General features: G+C 37.8%; 1 non-coding gene and 1 pseudogene across 1 annotated transcript; both read left to right on the top strand.

Annotated features, from left to right (window-relative positions):
* Positions 1-5,505: 5,505 nt before the first annotated feature.
* Positions 5,506-5,597, top strand: LOC130021492 (uncharacterized; annotated as a pseudogene).
* A 7,211-nt stretch (positions 5,598-12,808) lies between these two features.
* LOC130021487 (small nucleolar RNA SNORA49) lies at positions 12,809-12,936 on the top strand. The gene has a single exon (XR_008792184.1). It is a non-coding gene; the product is annotated as a small nucleolar RNA SNORA49 (small nucleolar RNA).
* The last annotated feature ends 1,576 nt before the right edge of the window (positions 12,937-14,512 follow it).

Raw genomic sequence — 14,512 nt, forward strand, 5'->3', positions numbered from 1 at the left:
CAAAAATCTTTAGGAACTCTTTGTACGTAAACAAGTTACTCAGTGGCTGGAAGACAGTCCATTGTTCAAGCACATGCCCCGGAGCCGCATTCCAATCCCAGAACCACATGGTTTCCAGAGCCTCTGGGAGTGCTGCCCTGGAGGCACCACTCTCCCCAGAACCTTCAGGCATGGTCCAGGAGACTCCCAGAACTACCAGGGTGATCTCCTGCCCCTAACACCACCAGAATCAAGAAGCATCATATCCTGGAGCCCTCCTTGCATTGAATCACCCATCGGGTTGGCCGAGGGTCTCTTCTAAGGCCCCCAATCTCCTGAGCACTGCTGGGAAAGTCCCCTTTAAACCATTCCTCAGAACACACGTTTCTTAATCCACATTGCACTGTCCACTGTCCACTGCCCTCCCGTTGTTCATCGATTTGCTCGAGCGGGCCCAGTAACATCTCCATTGTGAGACTTGTTGTTACTGTGTTTGGCATATTGAATAAATCACGGGTAGTTTGCCGGGCTTTGCTGTGCGGGCAAGATACTCTCAGTAGCTTGCCAGGCTCTCCGAGAGGGGTGGAAGAATTGAACATGGGTCAGTCGGGTCGGATGCGTGCAAGGCAAACACCCTACCACTGTATTATTGCTCCAGCCCATTGATTCTATATTTTTATAAAGTAAACATAGATACATAAGACCAATACAAAACCAAGAATCTGTAAAAGATGTACTTTTAAATTTTTTTGGGGGGGGTAACACTCGGCGATGCACAGGGGTTACTCCTGGCTCTGCACTCAGGAATTACCCCTGGCAGTGCTCAGGGGACCATATGGGATGCTGGGAATCGAACCGGGGTCGGCTGCATGGGAGGCAAACGCCCTACCTGCTGTGCTATTGCTCCAGCCCCAAAATTCTAATAGTGATTATTATTATTGTGGAATCATGAATCATTGTCCATAATTTTAGGTCTTTAAAATTTTCTGTTATTAAGTGTGAATGACTTTCCAACTGAAACCATACATTGTCATTATAAACACTATTGAAATTCTTTGTTGTTTGGCTTTATTTTGTTATCTTATTTTTAAATTACTATAAGAAATATCGTGTGAATTCCAAATTAATGTTTTTCCTTTCTCTTCAGCAAAATATTTACAAGACTTAACAGTCTGATACTGGTCTGGGATTTAAATATTGAACTGTTTCCAGTTTTATGTATGATCATCAACACTGCAAATATGTACTAATTTTTATTTATGTATACTAATTTTAATAAAATAAATTTAAATTTTGAACATTGTTGGGCATATTTTTCACTGTATGTTTTGTTAATTCTGAAACTCTGAGAATCTAGTATAAAGTTTCAAAAAGTGGGGTTTACAGGAAAGGACACTAAAATTGAAAACTGTCTTGTTAGGTGGAGGTAGTGGTTAAGTGCTGGTGCCAAGAATACCATTTTATTTCAAACATATATTTATGATCCTTGAAACTATTTTTTAAGTATGTTGGAATAGCTATTACACTTCCATAAGAAAAATGCACTAGTATTAATTATGAAAGATACTGCAAAATACTAGGATTAAGACATTTTTAATATACTACTGCTATATAGTGTAGAGATCTAGCAAATAACTTCTGTTTTAATATGTAAAATTAAGTATAATTTGCTTTAATATATATTTTAAGAATATCTATTATATATAAAGGGCTGGAGTGATAGCACAGCGGGTAGGGCGTCTGCCTTGCACGCAGCCAACATGGCCGACCCGAGTTCGATTCCTCCGCCCCTCTCGGAGAGCCCAGCAAGCTACCGAGAGTATTCGATATGCCAGACACAGTAACAACAAAGTCTCCAATGGAGACATTACTGGGCCCGCTCGAGCAAATCGACGATCAACGGGAGGGCCTTTATAAAGTAAAAAAAATTCTTTTTCTCAAAGATTCTTTTCAGCCAAATCAATCTCTTTACAAACATCATGTTTTGAGAAAAATTCAGCCATACGTAATATTAACAATTTAATTTTTATTGTATCATCAGCTGAGTTTCTGCTAACATATGAGACTATTCTTTAGTTCTAATTAACACACAGAATTGACTTCAAGATTACCACATGCATCAAAGTTCAGAGAACAAAACCTAATTCAACAATTAAGTTTTTCTAACACAATAAAATTTTCATGGATAATCACTTTGCCTTTTAAAGTCTTGAAAATGATTTAATGTCAGCTATAATCCATGCAAAAAACATAGCTCAGAGAGGAGTTTTTTCCCAGGATGGCTGAGATTAAAGGGTTTTACTGTTTGTTTACTTTTTTAAAGGAAAACAAAATGCCATTGAGAAAATGTATTAGGCAATTTAACAATTGACAATTGGAAAATTGGGCAATTTAACAGTATGAATCACTAACTACTCCTTCTGGAGAGCAATTTGTCCTGCTACATTTTATGAATTGCTGAGAACTGGTTTTAGGTATGGTGATAATCAAGATAAGCTATAGAAGTCAATTCAATTCAATTCAGCAACAATTCTTCAACTGCTACTTTATTCTGCCAGACTGCAAGATTGCTAGCTCTGTAAACAAAATCTCCACATAGAATCTGGAACTAGAAGGGCCAAAGTGATAGTCCAGCAGATAAGGCACTTGCCTTGCATGCAGCTGACCTAGGATCATTCCCGAGCAACCAACCCTGCCAGGGGTGATCACTGAGTGCAGAGCCAGGGGGAAGCCCTGGGATTTCTGGGTTTGTCCCCAAAACAAACAAGCAAACAAAAAAATATGAATCTAGGGCTTCATAATAAGAGATGAAAGACAAGTTACACATCAGTTTTCTTGGCCGGAAACTGGGTATTAGAATTACTCATCAGATAGTTAAACTAGAAACATGAGGGCCTAAATACATCTCACCACGCAAATGTCACCTCCTCAAATGCAAATAATAAGTCTTCAGCAGTTTCTATCTGAAAACATCATTGAAAGACGAACTTTATCTTGAACTAGTCCCAATAACTCTTTTTAAAAAGCTTCGGGATTAATCTAGAAAGCTGGGGTATGTATTAATCACATCGTAATATTCCTGGTGGGCTGGAGCGATAGCACAGTAAGTAGGGCAGGGTTGGGTGCTCAGATTTTTGACATTTTGACATTACACTTTTTACCAATGAACAGGTTATGTATTCCCATTGCCTCGTGTCTTTTTTAAAATTTATTTTAGTGGTTAAAATAGTTTTATTTGGCATAATTCTTTCCCCTTTTTGCTCAAATTGATTCCAAATGACTGCAATTTTTGAGGGACAATTGTTAGTAGATTTTTAAAAATTTTCTCCCTTTTTTGCACTATAAATGCTATGAATTTTATGTGTTGATTTTATAGTCTTCCATTTCACTGCACAAATTTAATGTTTCCAGAAACTTTCCTTGAAGAATCTATCAGGTTTTCTAAGTGTAGAATCATGTCATCTGCAAATAGCAATATTTTTTTTCTTTTTTAATTTGAGTTCCCTAGATAACTCTTTCTTATCTAATTGCAGTAACAAAGACTTTCAAATGAAAGCAAAGATCAACTTCTGCATCACAAAAGAAGTTGTGACTAGACAAAAAGTTATCCCAATATTGCAAGAGAATATTTTCTCACTATTCACTTGACAGTGGGTTAGTTTCCACAATATGTAAAGCTCATGTAAAACTTAACAAAACAAATAATGCCATTAAGAAATGGGGAGAAAAAATGAATAAAATTTTCTTAAAGACATAAAAGTATATAAAATAGCTAGCAGGTACATATAAAAAATGTTCTCCATCGCTTATTAGAAAATGCAAATCAAAACATCAATGATATACCTCCTCACATCAATGAGACTGATACACATCAAAAAGATCAAAAACAGTCAATGCTGTTATGAATGTGGGGAAAATGGAACCCTCATTCATTGCTGGTGGGAATGTTAAATTGCTCAACCTCCTTGGAAAAACAATATGGACATTTCTTAAAAAGCTAAGACTTGATCCTTCATACAATGTAGCAATTCCACTTCTTAGAATCTTCCCCACCGATACAAAAGGACTATTTCAAAAAGTTAATTGCACTCTTATGTTCACTGCAGCACTATTCATAGTAGCCAAGATCTAAAACAGCCAAAGTGTCCCATAGCATGTGACAAGATAAACTATGGTATAGATGTCCACTGGAATACTACTCACTTATAATAAATGGCAAAATCATGGCAGTTTGTTACTATGTGTGCAGTACTAGGAGGAATTGTACTGAATAAACCAGTCAGGAAAAGAGGGAGAAATACATAATGGATTTTCTCATTTCTGTGATATGAAGCAACGTACTAGGGGAATAACAAATGACCAAAAGCAACTTAATTTAGAACTGTTATATTGAGAACTGGGTTTATCAAAAATAGGGTGATGGTGAACAGGAAGGTACCCTAAGACAATGGTTTAGGGAAACAGACACTCTAATGGAGGGCACAGTATGCATAAAACCTTATCACAAACAACATTGTAAACCACAGTAGTACTGTAACACTGTTCTCCCATTGTTCATCTATTTGCTCTAGCGGGCATCAGTAGCATCTCCATTGTGAGACTTATTGTTACAATTTTTGGCATATCAAATACACCACGGGGAGCTTGCCAGGCTCTGCCATGTGGCCGGGATACTCTTAGTAGCTTGCCAAGCTCTTCAAGAGAGAGATGGAGGAATCGAACCCTGGTCAGCTGTGTGCAAGGCAAATGCCCTACCAGCAGTGCTGTCGCTCCTGCCTCTGTAAGTCATAGTACTTCAAATTATTTTGTTTTGTTCTGGTTTTTTTGGGGGGCCACACTTAGAAATATTCTGGATTACTTCTAACTCTTAACTCAGGAATCACCTCTGGCAGTGCTCAGGGGACCATATGGGAGGCCAACGATTGAACCCGGTTTGGCCTCATGCAAGGCAAAAGCCTTACCCGCTGCATTATTCCTCAAGACCACTGACTTAATTTTTTTTTTTAAAAAAGGGAAAACTCATCTCTGAAACTTTGTTTTTTTTAATAGTATAGTCCTATATCATAATTTTCTCATGCAAATGTTCTCCTTTACTTTACAATTACAGTATGGTAAACCAGGATGTCCATTCAGATTCACCACACTTTGCTATGGAACCCTGCAATGTTCCCATTTATTTTTTTTCCTTAAGAAAAGTAATACGTGTGAGAAAATGTGTTCTTTCAATATCAAAGCACTTTTCATATTGTTTGGACTGATATAGTTGGCTTGAATACATTAAAACAGTTTTACATGCCAAGCCAAGCTATCTGAAATGAATTCAGAAGTCAAATAGCTATCGTTGAATATTCCGCACATAAAAAAGACATTTTGGGAATACACTCATACACTCTGTGTTAAGACAAGCGGGAAGTTGTGTTGCCTGGGCTGCAGTATCCAGACTCTGTGGAGGGAATAGATAGAAGAAAGGAACCCACAGGGTATGCTGTATTACTGAGAGATCTCTCTAGAGCAACAAAAGAGAAGATCCTTTTTCAGTTCATAAGCATGATGATTGGGTGTTCACATGTTTGTGCAACATGTGCTTCCCTTAAAACTTGTTTTGCAGTAGTGTGAAATGTGCACTGGTGGAGGGATGGGTGTTGTAATGTTGTATGACTGAAATCCAACATGAACAGTTTTGTAACTGTATATCTCACAGTGATTCAATTAAAAACAAACGAACAAACAAACTTATTATGCACTTGGCACATTACCCACCTGATGGGAACTTTATTTTTTTTCTTTTTGGGTCACATCCAGTAATGCTCAGGGGTTACTCCTGGCTCTGCACTCAGGAATTACTCCTGGCGGTGCTTGGGGTACCATATGGGATGCCAGGGATCCAACCCAGGTCGACCGTGTGCAAGGCAAATGCCCTACCCGCTGTGCTATCGCTCTGGCCCCCTGATGTGAACTTTAAAAAAATGGAAATGAGGAGAAAAATGATAACTGCTAGCCTCTCCTAAGAATATCATCAAGCCTTGATTGGGGGACTTAGAGAATGGAATCACACTGACCTTGACTGTACCCACCCAAGCAGAACTTTAGCCGTTTGAAGCTGGTGGCAAAAGCGGAGGCATATATGAGATGTCACAAACACTCACTCTTTTTAACAAGATTTAGTGGACTTTGTTGAATTAATGTTTCCCATCGGCCATAAGCTCTTAGGAAAACTTCCAGAGATTTTAATGGACTCTTATTTAGTTTTGTTAAGGACAATTTCTCATCATTAGGCTTGTTTTTCTGGAGAGCAGTTGCGCCAAGTTCCTAATGCTATCATTCAGGAGATGAATCTGTTGAGTTGGATTTTCAGAATTTTACAGTCATGAAACCACTCCCTTTATCTCCCACTGAACACAACATTTACATTGGTAAAAACATGAGGTATGTGTCACAATTGCAATTTCTTAAACTTTAGACACAGATGGCTTAAGAATAGCATATAAGGCTGCTTCTAGCAAATGCGGTTGCTTGAGTGAGACCGGGCACGCAATTATGATGCCATAGGAGACCAGTGTATATAGGGAACTGTTTCTCAGTCCTCTGAAAAGTCCATTATTACTCCTTTACTTTGTTATTAAGCAGATTGGCGACCGTGTTTTATATTATTTCTGCCAAAATGATCTATTTGTATCACTTTTATTCTAGCCTGTAGAAGAAACTCTCCAGCCATTTGTTGAGGCAGGAAAAGCTTTAATTTAAAAACTGTACATATTTTAAATGACCTAACTGAAACCTGTACTATAGGAGGGACCATAATAGAGCACCGAGTAAATTCTGCCACTGTACAATGTATTAATATGGTTTAGAAATTATAGAAATGTTTTAGGCTTATTGTCCACATTTTTGTAGCAGAATGATGACCAAGGAACCAAGGTTAAGAATCTGCCGTCATCATTACTGCAGCTTTTTCTCAATAAAAGCAATAACTAGACATGGAAATCTACTACAGGAAACAAATATAGTTTTCTCCACCCCATCAGTTACAGCAGGAAATAGCCAGTGGTAGAAGGAACATGATGTTTGCTCATTTCTAAATTTTAAATTTCACATAGGGCATTTTAATCAGCAGAACATTTTTATATCTAGAATGCTAATGACAAGGAAATGAAATGTGGAGCTTTCCAAGACATTTAACACAAAGAAGGTGACTAAAAAAAAGGTTTAAAAATAGATACCAGATGCCTTTTGATTATATTTAATGCAAATGTCACTTTAAACTTAAATTTTATTTCACATTTTTTCTTGAGGAAACATTGGTTTAAAAGACTGTACACATTTACATGTTTTAAAAGTACTGTGTCATTCTGATCAAAATGACCAAAACCTTAGACAGAGACAAAATTCTGAAAGCAGCAAGATCGAAGAAAGAAATCTCTTACAAAGGAGCACCCTTAAAATTCACAGCTGATTTTTCTGATGAAACCCTCATGGCCCGAAAACAGTGGTGGGACATAGTAAAAAAACTCAATGAAATAAATGCCTCCCCCAAAATACTTTTCCCAGCAAGACTCTCATTCATAATAGAAGGAACAACACACAGTTTCACAGACAAACAACAGCTCAGGAACTTCATAGACTCAAAACCATGGTTACAAGAACAACTAAATGGGCTACTTTAAGGCAAGAAAGGCCCCTCAAATACACCAAATTTTAACAGAACAATGGGACAAAATCCCATAACAATAATCTCTCTCAATGTCAATGGGCTAAATGCACCAATTAAAAGACATAGAGTGGCAGGATGGATTAGAAAATTGAACCCAACATTCTGCTGCCTACAGGAAACGCATCTCAATAGTCAAAGCAAACACAGACTCAGAGTCAAAGGCTGGAAAACAATCCTACAGGCAAACAGCTCCCATAAAAAAGCTGGGGTAGCCATCCTTATATCTGACCACATCGATTTCAGAGTGAGAAAGGTCATAAGAGACAGTGAAGGCCATTTCTTATTGATCAAAGGATCTGTACAACAGGAAGAACTTACAATAATAAGTGTATATGCACCTAATGAGAGACCAGCAAAGTACTTAAAACAACTACTCATAGATTTGGAAAAAGACATCAATAGCAACACAATACTAGTGGGAGACTTCAACACTGCTTTGTCACCTCTTGATAGATCAACCAGACTCAAGCTTAGCAAGGACATACTTCATTTGAGGGAAACAATGGAAGAACGGGACTTAGTAGATATATACAGGACACTTCATCCACAAAAAGCTGAATACACATTCTTCTCAAGCGTTCATGGAACATTCTCCAAGATAGACCACATGCTGAGCCACAAAACATGCCTCCATAAAATTAAGAAGGTAGAGATTGTATCAACAATCTTCTCAGACCATAAGGCGCTGAAATTAGAAGTAAATCACACACAAAAACAGAAAACTAAATCAAACACCTGAAAATTAAACAGTGCACTATTGAACAACGAGTGGATTAGACAGGAAATCAAAGAGGAAATCAAAAGATTCCTAGAAACGAATGAAAATGAGAACACGAGTTACCAAAACTTATGGGACACAGCAAAGGCTGTGTTAAGAGGAAAGTTTATAGCTCTACAAGCATTCCTCAGGAAGGAGGAGCGAGCACACATAAGTAACCTAACCTCACAGCTTAAGAGCTTGGAGAAGGACCAAAAAAAGGAGCACAACCCGAACAGGAGAAAGGAAATAATAAAACTCAGAGCAGAGATTAACGAGATGGAAAACCAAAAAACAATCCGAAAGATCAATGAAACCAAAAGCTGGTTCTTTGAGAAAATTAACAAGATCGATAAGCCTCTAGCGAAACTCACAAAGAAAGGGAGAGAGAAAACCCTAATAAACCGAATCAGAAATGAAAAGGGGGTCATTACAACAGAAACCACAGAAATTCAGAGGATCCTCAGGGAGTACTTTGAGGAGCTTTATGCCACGGAACATCAAAACCTCGAGGAAATGGATAAATTCCTAGACTCCTACAGACTCCCAAGGCTGAACCAAGAAGACCTGGAATACCTGAACAGACCTATCACCATCAAGGAAATTGAAATGGTAATAAAAAGTCTCCCCAAGCACAAAAGTCCTGGCCCGGATGGATTCACTAGTGAATTCTTCCAAATCTTTAAAGAGGACATACTCCCAATGCTCTTTAAGCTTTTCCACGAAATTGAAATATCAAAAACACTTCCGAACAGTTTGTAAGAAGCAAATATCACACTGATACCAAAAGCAGACAGAGATACCACAAAGAAAGAGAATTACAGGCCGATATCCCTGATGAACACAGATGCAAAGATCCTCAACAAACTACTAGCAAATAGAATCCAACTACTCATCAAAAAGATCATACACCATGACCAAGTAGGATTCATCCCAGGGATGCAAGGATGGTTTAACATTCGGAAATCAATCAACATAATCCACCATATCAACAAAAGAAAAGATAAAAAGCATATGATCATATCAATAGATGCAGAGAAAGCATTTGATAAGATCCAGCACCCCTTTATGATGAAAACCCTAGCCAAAATGGGTATAGAGGGGACCTTCCTCAACATAATTAAAGCCATCTACCACAAGCCTACAGCAAGCATCATCCTCAATGGGGGAAAACTGAGAGCCTTCCCTCTAAGATCAGGGACGAGACAGGGATGCCCACTCTCTCCACTGCTGTTCAATATAGTACTGGAAGTACTTGCAATAGCGATTAGGCAGGAAAAAGATATTAAGGGCATTCAGGTAGGAAAGGAAGAAATCAAGCTCTCACTATTCGCAGATGATATGATACTCTACTTAGAGAACCCAATAACTTCCACCAAAAAACTCCTAGAAACAATGGACTCGTATAGTAAAGTTGCAGGTTATAAAATCAATACCCAGAAGTCCATGGCTTTCCTATACGCAAACAGTGAGAGAGAAGAAAGCAACATGAAAAAAACAATCCCGTTCACAATTGTGCCCCAGAAAATCAAGTACCTAGGAATCAGCTTAACTAAGGAAGTAAAGGACCTGTACAAAGAAAACTACAAAACGCTACTTCAGGAAATAAAAGAGGACATGAGGAAATGGAAAGATATCCCCTGCTCATGGGTCGGGAGACTTAACATTGTCAAAATGGCAATACTACCGAAAGCATTGTATAAATTCAATGCAATCCCTATAAGGATACCCATGACATTCTTCAAAGAAATGGAGCAAACACTCCTGAAACTTATATGGAACAATAAGCCCCCACGAAAAGCTAAAGCAATTCTTGGGAAAAAGAAAATGGGAGGAATCAACCTCCCGAACTTCAAACTGTACTGCAAAGCAGTAATAATTAAAACAGCATGGTACTGGAACAAAGGCAGAACTGCAGACCAATGGAACAGGGTTGAATACACTGACATCTCCCCTCAATCATATGCTCATCTAATCTTTGATAAAGGTGCAAGTAATGTGAAGTGGAGTAAGGAAAGCCTCTTCAATAAATTGTGTTGGCATCACTGGACGGCTACATGCAAAAAAATAGGCTCAGAACTCTGCCTAACACCATGTACAAAAGTAAGATCAAAATGGATTAAAGACCTCAACATCAGACCAGAAACCATAAGGTATATTGAAGATAAAGTTGGCAAAACCCTCCATGACATTGAAGCTAATGGTATCTTCAAAGATGCCACGCCACTGGCCGAGCAAGTGAAAACAGAGATAGATAAATGGGACTATCTTAAACTAAGAAGCTTCTGCACCTCCAAAGAAACAGTGACCAAAATACAAAGACAGTCTACAGAATGGGAAAGGATATTCGCCGAATACACATCTGATAAGGGGTTGATATCCAGGATATACAAAATACTGGTTAAACTCCACAAGAAGAAAACATCCAACCCCATCCAAAAATGGGGCAATGAAATGAACAGAAACTTTCTCAAAGAAGAAATCCGAATGGCAAAAAAGCACATGAGAAAATGCTCTACATCATTAATCATCAGGGAGATGCAGATCAAAACCACAATGAGATACCATCTCACACCTCAGAGACTGGCCCACATTCAAAAGAACAAAAGCAACCGATGCTGGCGTGGATGTGGCGAGAAAGGGACACTCCTTCACTGTTGGTGGGAATGTCCACTGGTTCAGCCCTTCTGGAAAACAGTATCGATGATTCTTAAAAAATTAGAAATTGTGCTCCCATTTGACCCAGCAATACCACTCCTGGGAATATATCCCAGAGAGGCAAAAATGTATAGTCGAAGTGACATCTGCACTTGTTTGTTCATTGCAGCACTCTTTACAATAGCCAGAAACTGGAAGAAACCTGAATGCCCAAGAACAGATGACTGGTTAAAGAAACTTTGGTACATCTACACAATGGAGTACTATGTAGCTGTTAGAAAAGATGAAGTCATGAAATTTACATACAAGTGGTACAATATGGAAAGTATCATGCTAAGCGAAATGAGTCAGAAAGAGAGGGATAGACATAGAAAGATTGCATTCATCTGGGGGATATAAAGTAACAAAGTATGAGATTAATACCCAAGAATAGCTGAGATCAGCACCAGGAGGATTACTCCATAACTTAGAGGCCAGCCGGGTATCCTAGAGGAAAGGGCAGTTCAGATAGAGAAGGGAGCACCAAATACAGGATGTTTGGAGGATCCTCCCAGGAGGGGAGATGCATGTCGAAAGTAGACTATGGACTGAACATGTTTGCCACTCAATGCCTCTTTTGCAGACCACAACACCCAAAAGGAGAGAGAGAACACAGGGGATTGCCCTGCCACAGAGACAGGGGGGATGGGGGGATGGTGGTGGGAGGGATATTATCCATGGTGGTGGAAAATGGACACTGGTGGAGGGATGGGTATCTGATCATTGTATAATTGAAACCAAAGCACAAAAAATTGTAAATCTACAACTGTAAAAAAAAATTAAAATAAAATAAAGGGGAAAAAAAAAAGTACTGTGTCATCATCACCTAGCACCAAAGTACCAATACCTCTTCACAAGAGTTTACCATAACCTTTCCATTCTTCCAGTCCAACCTTGGTAAGCTCAGTTCTGTTGTCAGAATCTGAGGGTTTGTTTTCATTGGACTTTTTATGCTCACTTGCTTTGTTCCTTTGCATATGTGAGTGAGATCATCATCTTTTCCTTATGACTAATTTCAATTAGTCTGAAATAATTTCTTTAGTTCTACTGATGTGGCAGAAAAGTCAATTTTTAATCTTCTCTAATAGCTGAGCTGCTTTCCACTGTGTATATCTTCCATAACTGCTTTATCTACTCATCTGTCATTGGGCACTGGGTCATTTCCAAATTCTTCCTAATGCATCTAACATTGCCATGAACATAGGAATTAATGTCTGTACCTCTTAATATTAGTTTTTACCAAGGTTTCATTTCAAATATTTATTATATTTTTAAATTTCCAAGATTTTTTCCATTAAATTATTTAATGTGATAAGATGTCCTATTCAAGTATATGTGAAACAAAAATCAATTATTAAAAACAGTCACAGTTTTGAAAGTCTATTAACCAGCTTTTTAAAATTTTACTAACAGTAATAAGTGATTTTCATTTTGATGATCCTACACACAGTACAGCTTCTAACATAGTGAACAATCTATAAACCAATATGAAAAGCACATGCTTTTATATACCCAAGGTTTTTCATTATTAATCTTATTTTAAATCAATGACCTTAGAATAATAGAGAAGTTACTTTAAAATGTAAAAATTTATAAATATCCATTCTTTTGGATCGTGCATGCTATATTCATACTTGATTTAGCTTCTCCAAAAATTTACATCTTTCCCTCAGCCTTCCTCCAGGGGCTGTTGCCTGTAGAGTGCCCTGGCAATGCCTGAGGGTACAGGAAAAGCACACTTCCCTCCCCAGGAAGACTGTTTCCATTGGAACCTACAAGGTGAGCTGATAGGAAAAAAAAACCTTATATTTGAACTCCAAAATATTTTAAAGTTAATATGGTAAATGAAGCCATAGACCCATTAAAAACAAGTTTGTATTGGCTTTAAAAAAACCTGATCATAAAGTTTTTAGTAAAAGGCAGAAGCCCCATAATGACTAGAACAATAATGTCACAGAATAAAATATAATAATTATATTATCTGTATCAGGGCTTACTAGTACTTACAGTAATAAAGATTGGTTTACATAGAGAAAAATAGATTAATAGAACAGAATAGCTAAACAGACAAACACAAATATTCTCAACTGATTTTAGATAAAAGCATAAAAATAACATAAAGGGCGGTGCACAGTATTTTCAGCCGAAAGGACAGAAGGAACTGGTCATACATCAGCAAAATAAAAAATCTTCAGCTAAACCTCACACCTTGTTCAAAATGTATTATACGAAAACACAAATTTTCACACTCTTAAAACCATGTAACTTAAACTACAATTTAAAAAATTTAAGCATCTCTTTGCAGGGTCCCTCCTCCTTACATCACTTTTCTTTAAGTGAAAAAAAAAACCAAAATGTTTCAGATACTGAAAGATAAAATGTTAACCTATAAAACTTTTAGAAAACAAATGTTGGGGGATATTTTTAAGATAAAGAACAAGGCAGATTTAGGAAAACTATATGGGCATTCCTCAAAAAGCTAAAAATTGAGCTTCTATCTGACCCAGCAATACCACTTCTGGGAATATACCCTGGGGGCCCAAAAACACACAGCAGAAACACCATCTGCACTCCTGTGTTCTTTGCAGCACTATTCACAATAGCCAGAATCTGTAAACAACCCAAGCGCCTGAGAACAAATGACTGGTTAAAGAAACTGTGATACATCTACAAAATGAAATACTATGCAGCTGTTAGGAAAAATTAAGTTATGAAATTTGCTTATAAATGGATGAACATGGAAAATATCATGCTGAGTGAAATGAGTCATAAAGAGAGGGATAGATAAAGAGGAATTGGGCTCATTTGTTGGGTATAAAAAAGAAAACCATAATATGAGACCAATTGGCATAGAGAAGGGATCACCATGACAAAGATAGTTGGAAATGATCACTCTGGATAGGAATTGCTTGCTGAAACTGGTAAAGGAACAAACAGGATGAAATCTCAGTGTCTGTATTGCAAACCACAATGCCCCAAAGGGAGGAAGACAGAGACAGAGACAGACAGGCAGGCAGACAGACAGAGAGACAGACAGACAGAGAGACAGAGAAGAAAAGTGCCTGCCATAGAGATAAGTGTGGGGAAGGGTGGTAGGAAGGAAACTGGGAGACAATGGTGGTGGGAAATGTAACTAGTGGAGTGATGGTGTTGAAACACTGCATGACTGAAACTGACCACAATCAGCTTTGTAACTCTGTATCTCATGGTGACTCAATTAAAAAAATAAAAAAAAAAACTCAGAAAAACATGAATAAAAGAGAACAAGGCAGAAGTTTTACACTTGACACCAAAATGGAGACAGTACTTACAAATGTAATAGGACTACAGTGATTGGCAAGAAAAATTGTATATTTACAAAATATTGA

This window comes from Sorex fumeus, unplaced genomic scaffold, assembly GCF_029834395.1.
Source record: "Sorex fumeus unplaced genomic scaffold, SorFum_2.1 ptg000015l, whole genome shotgun sequence".
Taxonomy (NCBI): domain Eukaryota; kingdom Metazoa; phylum Chordata; class Mammalia; order Eulipotyphla; family Soricidae; genus Sorex; species Sorex fumeus.